Below are 6,943 nucleotides of genomic sequence, written 5' to 3'. Positions count from 1 at the left end.
ATCAAGACCATCCCCATGGAAAAGAAATGTAAAAAAAGCAAAATGGCTGCCGGGGGAAGCCTTACAAATAGCTGTGAAAAAAAGAGAAAGCAAAAAGCCAAGGAGAAAAGGAAAGATATAAGCATCTGAATGCAGAGTTCCAAAGAATAGCAAGAAGAGATAAGAAAGCCTTCTTCAGCGATCAATGCAAGAAATAGAGGAAAAGAACAGAATGAGAAAGACTAGAGATCTCTTCAAGAAAATTAGATACCAAGGGAATATTTCATGCAAAGATGGGCTCGATAAAGGACAGAAATGGTATGGACCTAACAGAAGCAGAAGATATTAAGAAGAGGTGGCAAGAATACACAGAAGAACTGTACAAAATAGATCTTCATGACCCGGAGAATCACGATGGTATGATCACTCATCTAGAGCCAGACATCCTGGAATGTGAAGTCAAGTGGGCCTTAGAAAGCATCACTACAAACCAAAGCTGTAGAGGTGATGGATTCCAGTTGAGCTGTTTCAAATCCTGAAAGATGATGCTGTGAAAGTGCTGCACTCAATATACCAGCAAGTTTGGAAAACTCAGCAGTGGCCACAGGACTGGAAAAGGTCAGTTTTCATTCCAATCCCAAAGAAAGGCAATGCCAAAGAGGGCTCAAACTACTGCACAATTCACTCATCTCACATGCTAGTAAAGTAATGCTCAAACTTCTCCAAGCCAGGCTTCAGCAATACATGAACCACGAACTTCCTGATGTTCAAGCTGGTTTTAGAAAAGGCAGAGGAACCAGAGATCAAATTGCCAACATCTGCCAGATCATGGTAAAAGCAAGAGAGTTCCAGAAAAACATCTATTTCTGCTTTATTGACTATGCCAAAGCCTTTGACTCTGTGGATCACAAACATACTGTGGAACAATTCTTCAAGAGATGGGAATGCCAGACCACCTGACCTGCCTCTTGAGAAATCTGTGTGCAGGCCAGGAAGCAACAATTAGAACTGGACATGGAACAACAGACTTGTTCCAAATAGGAAAAGGAGTATGTCAAAGCTATATATTGTTACCCTGCTTATTTAACTTCTATGCAGAATACATCATGAGAAACGCTGGACTGGAAGAAACACAAGCTGGAATCAAGCTTTCCAGGATAAATATCAATAACCTCAGATATGCAGATGACACCACCCTTATGGCAGAAAGTGAAGAGGAGCTAAAAAGCCTCTTGATGAAAGTAAAAGAGGAGAGTGAAAAAATTGGCTTAAAGCTCAACATTCAGAAAACGAAGATCATGGCATCCGGTCCATCACTTCATGGGAAATAGATGAGGAAACAGTGGAAACAGTGTCAGACTTTATTTTTTGGGGCTCCAAAATCACTGCAGATGGTGACTGCAGCCATGAAATTAAAAGACGCTTACTCCTTGGAAGAAAAGTTATGAGCAACCTAGATAGAATATTCAAAAACAGAGACATTACTTTGCTGACTAAGGTCCGTCTAGTCAAGGCTATGGTTTTTCCCGTAGTCAAGTTTATGGTTTTTCCAATAGTCATGTATGGATGTGAGAGTTGGACTGTGAAGAAGGCTGAGGGCCGAAGAATTGGTGCTTTTGAACTGTGGTGTTGGAGAGTACTCTTGAGAGTCCCTTGGACTGCAAGGAGATCCAACCAGTCCATTCTGAAGGAGATCAGCCCTGGGATTTCTTTGGAAGGAATGATGCTGAAGCTGAAACTCCAGTACTTTGGCCACCTCATGAGAAGGGTTGACTCATTGGAAAAGACTCTGATGCTGGGAGGGATTGGGGGCAGGAGGAGAAGGGGATGACCGAGGATGAGATGGCTGGATGGCATCACTGACTTGATGGACATGAGTCTGAGTGAACACCGGGAGTTGGTGATGGACAGGGAGGCCTGGTGTGCTGCGATTCATGGGGTTGCAAAGAGTCGGACACAACTGAGTGACTGAACTGAACTGAACTGAAACTATGGTGGAGGTAACGAAGATAATGGCAACCTCCTTTAAAAGATGCTATTCATTTACGTACAGTACAGTGCCCCCAACCCTGCAGCAGGCCACCACTGACCCACACCTCAGCTGGAGACTCCTGGACATGTCTTGGTCAGTTTTTTGTGGTGTCACTGCTCGTTTCTCCGGTGTCCTGGTGCATATAAGTTTCTGTTTGTACCCTCCAAGTATTTATTTCTCAGTCCTGTGTAAGTTCTGGCAGCTCTGTATTGTGGTTAGTAGTGAGTTAGGCTCTGATAAAACCCAGAAGGTCAGACTCAGGTTAACTGCTTTCCTCTGAAGGCAGGCCTTTTGAGAAGAACAAGATACCCTGTCCTGTATCAAAGCGGTTTCTTTTCCCCTCCCCTGCAGAAAGCACCAGGGAATTTTTTGGATATGTACTATAAGAACCTGGTGGCACTTCCAGGATTAAAACACACAAAAGTGTGGGGTCACTCTATGAATGGGTCATCCTGACTGTCAAGCAATGTCAGTCACACCCTAGGTTTTCCTGCCCCAGCCATAGTGTCCATGGTGAGTCAGTCTCTGCTCAACTTAGCCATGACTCCCTGTATTCGCCTGTCTGTTCTCCAGTCTAGGGGCATCACTTTGCCCTGTGTCTTTATAGGAATCTGTTAAGGATTTAAGAAGAGTTGATTTTTCAGTCTGTTCAGCTTTTGACTTATTCTTTGGATGGAGTAGTGACTTCCAAGCTCTGGACCTGTAACTGGATATTTGAGGTCAACTTTGTCAATTGGATTCCATATTCCATCTGTGCTTTCAGTAAGTTAAAAAATTTTCCTCACTCTCAGGTTTTGAAAGAATTTGTCTATTTTCTTCCAGTAGTACATAGTTCAATTTTTAACAAATATCTGATGGCATTTGGTATATTTCTTTGGTTGACACAAGGGAAGAATCCACTTTTGTACGCTTTAAAATATTATTCAATTACAATGTCCATCTTCTCTCCACTGATATAGGATATTGCTTTTTATTATATACCTAAATTTCCTAGGCAAATGAGTGTTTTTCTAGATTTTCTGTTTTCTTCCATTGATTTTTCTATTTGCATGCCAGTACTCTAAGGGGATTTTCCATATTATTTACATTCTGGCTTCCCTCTTTGTTCCTTTTTCTTATTCTCATTCCTATAATTACTTCTTCTTCTCTTTGCATTGGCAGATTTCTCAAATACCATGGGAAAGTGAGGTGGAGATGGTTTTAGTTTTAGTAATGAAATATTTCCCCATTAAATAAGTAGGTGAGTAGAGAAATAGATAAGAAAGTATAAGCCAATTCATATTTTATAGAATGTTTTTACCATGAATGACTATTGGTAGATTATATTAATGATTTTCCTCTTATTGAACCTTCTCCCTTGCTCTAGTTTTCTAGAATAAATCCCACTTGGTAAAGATTGAACTCTTTTAAAAATTTAAGATTCTGCTAATATTTTATTAGGATTTTTTGAACTGACATTCATAAATGAGATATATAACTAGATTTTTTATATACAGACTTTGTCAGCTTTGCCAGCTCAAAGTTACATTTACTTTTTAGAATTTGAAGGTTTCCTTTATTTCCTTATATCCTGGGATAACTTAGGTAAAAATGGATTCTTTGATTGCTGAGGGTTTAGCAGAATTCTCCTGTGAAACCATATGAGGACTGATGCTGTTTCATGAGGGGCTCTTCAACCACAACACCCTTTGACTGTGTGGGTCACAAAAAAGTGTCAAAAATTCTTAAAAAGATGGGCAGTACTAGATCACTTTACTTATCTCTTGAGAAACCTGTATGCAGCTCAAGAAGCAACAGAACTGGACATGGAACACTGACTGGTCCAAAATCGGGAAAGGAGTACAAAGCTAAATATTGTCACCCTTTTTGTTTAACTTACACACAGAGTACATCATGAGAAATGTTGGGTTGGATGAATCACAAGCTGGAATCAAGATTGTGGGGAGAAATATCAATAACCTCAAATATGCAGATGACACCACCCTTATGGCAGAAAGTGAAGAGGAACTAAAGAGCCTCTTGATGAGGGTGAAAGAGGAGAGTGAAAAAGTTGATTTGAAACTCAGCATTCAAAATACTAAGATCATGGCACCAGGTCCCATCACTTCCTGGAAAATAGAAGGGGAAAAAGTGGAAGCACTGACAGATTTTCTTTTCTTGGGCTCCAAAATCACTGCCAGTGACTGCAGTCATGAAATTAGACACTAGCTCCTAAGAAGGAAAGCTATGACAAACCTAGACAGCATATTAAAAAATAGAGACATCACTTGCCAACAAAGGTCCATATAGTCAAAGCTATGGTTTTTTCCAATAGTCAGGTACAAATGTGAGAGTTGGGCCATAAAGAAGGCTGAGCACTGAAGAATGATGCTTTCAAATTGTGGTGCTGGAGAAGACACTTGAGAGTCCCTTGGACAATAAGGCAATCAAACCAGTCAGTCCTAAAGAAAATCAACCCTGAATATTCATTGGAAGGGCTGATACTGAAGCTGAAGCTCCAATACTTGGGCCACCTGATGTGAAGAGCCAATCCATTGGAAAAGACCCTGGTGCTGGGAAAGAATGAACAAAAGGAAAAGGGACCAACAGAGGATCAGATGGTTAGATAGCATCACGGGACTCAGTGGACATGAATTTAAGCAAACTCCAGGAGGTAATGGAGGATAGAGGAACATGGCATCCTACAGTCCACAGGGGTCGCAAAGAGTTGGACTTGACTTGGTGATTGAATGACAACAATTTTGACTACTTTATCATTTCTTCTATGATCACTTCATGATTTACTTCAATTTTATGTCTCTAATGAGGTCAATATTGATAATCTCTCATTACCTACAAAATATGTACACAGTTTAAAATTTTAGACCTTATTGGATCTATTTTTTCAACTGATGAAGGATTATTGTCTAAAATACCAAGCCAGATGGCCATCAATCCCACTTCAAACACTTTTTATTACTATATATCATAAGCAATCAATTATTGTTTGCAAACACTAGTGTATTTTTTTAGAACAAGAATATCAAATTTATCTTCCTTTCTCTGTGAAGTATGAGAAAATAGGATTACTTTAGCTCTGTGTGGCATACACAAACTTCAGGACAATTTTCACACGTCTCACCAAATGGTAGTTTTTCTTTGTGTTGAGAGTCACTGTAGGGGACTGTTGAGCTCTCTCCTCCATCCACACTTTCTTTCCCTTGGTGTCCAGATTGTTAGTGCTTTTAATAAACAACTTTTCATAGAATAGGAGGTTAACTGCTTCACCAGGATTCCTTGAGCAAAATGGAACCTGCTCTGCAACAAAATGTATAGGATTTTGTTACTTGAAAATGAAAGTAGTTAAAAAGAAAAAAACACAAATATTTTTAAAATGAAAAGCACTGCTTTCATCACAGCAACACAAGAAAGGGATGCAATAGGAACTAGAATGATAAGTAGAAGTTATCAGGGAGGGAATCCTACTAGAAATACAACTTCACCCAACTTAGAAGGCTTGGAATGAGGTATATATTCAGGACAACAACAAATAAGGAAGGGTTGGGAATGATTTCAACTTTAACTAAATATATCTTTTTCTTTTCTTTGTAAACCATAGTTGGCTTGCCTACACGCCACAGCCTCTAGTGTGAGCATGGCAGGTGCCAAGGACAATGCCCTGAGGATCATGCTGGTTGGGAGGACGGAAAGTGGAAAAAGTGTGACTGCAAACATCATCCTTGGGGAACAAGTATTCGACTCTAAGATTCCTGCCCAATTTATTACCAAAAGTTGTCAGGAAGCATCCCAAAAATGGAAGGGGAGAGACCTTCTCATTATTGATACCCAGGGCTCTTCTACACATAGGAGAGCCAGAAAGCTATCTTAAATGAAATTAAAGAATATCTCTTTACCTCCCACCGCGGACTCCACGCCATCATTTTGGTCATACAGCTGGGCTGCTACACACAGGAAGAGCAGCAAACCTTGACATTGATCAAGAATCTGTTTGGGGAAGCAGCCATGAAGTACATGATCATCTTGGTCACTCACAAAGAGGACAAGAGCCTGAGGGACTATGTGAGGGAGCTGAAAAAGATACAAAGCCTCATCAAGGAGTGTGGAGACCGATACTGTGTCTTCAGTAACAGGACAGACCAGGCTGAGAAGGAAGCTCAGGTGCAGGAGCTGGTGGAGCTGATAGACAAGATGGTAGGACAACCAAGGAGCTTACTTTACCAACCCTGCACACAAGGGCACGGAGGTAAGAAAGAGAAAGGAGGAAGTCTTGAAGAAAATCTACACTGATCACTTAGAAATACAGATTGTAAGGGTGGAAGAAGAGTGTGCTCAGGAATGCAAGAAGAGTATGTGGGAAAAAGTGAGAAAAATTTAATTGCTAATGATGGACTACGAAGAAAAACTAAGAAATGTTAGGGAGGAGGTCCAAATAATGTCTTCAGTCATATATTTGAGGAAGTTATGAAGTTTCATTTAAAAACATTTCATTTCTAGCAGTATACAGTTTAATTTTTTAACAAAAATCGGATGCATTTGGTACATTTCTCGGGTTGATGTGAGGAATGAACCAATTTTATACTTTTTAAAATATTCAAACCAATTCTTCACTGGTGTGGAATGTTGGGTTTGTTATACACTAAATTTCCCTAAACTAACAAGTGTTTGTCTAGATTTTCTATGTTTTCCTTTGGTCTGTCTGTTTGTGTGCCAATACCCTAAGGGGTTTTCCATATTATTTATATTCTGACCTCCTCTTTGTTCTATTTCTAATTCTCAATACTGTACTTTCATTCCTATAACAAATATATTTTCTTTGTATTGACAGATTTCTCAAATATCATGTGAAAGTTAGGTGGAGATGGTTTTAGTTTTAGAGACAAAGTATTTCCCCATTAAGTAAGTTTCTGCCTCTCAAGAGGAGTAGAGAGATAA

At 39.7% G+C, this 6,943-nt stretch overlaps 1 pseudogene; it reads left to right on the top strand.

The window, feature by feature from the left end:
• Positions 1–5,407: 5,407 nt before the first annotated feature.
• Positions 5,408–6,555, top strand: LOC108635235 (annotated as a pseudogene).
• The last annotated feature ends 388 nt before the right edge of the window (positions 6,556–6,943 follow it).

This window comes from Capra hircus, unplaced genomic scaffold, assembly GCF_001704415.2.
Source record: "Capra hircus breed San Clemente unplaced genomic scaffold, ASM170441v1, whole genome shotgun sequence".
In the NCBI taxonomy this organism is placed as follows: domain Eukaryota; kingdom Metazoa; phylum Chordata; class Mammalia; order Artiodactyla; family Bovidae; genus Capra; species Capra hircus.
The sequence above is the reverse complement of the archived record's forward strand: the minus strand, read 5'-3'. Positions and strand labels throughout refer to the sequence as shown.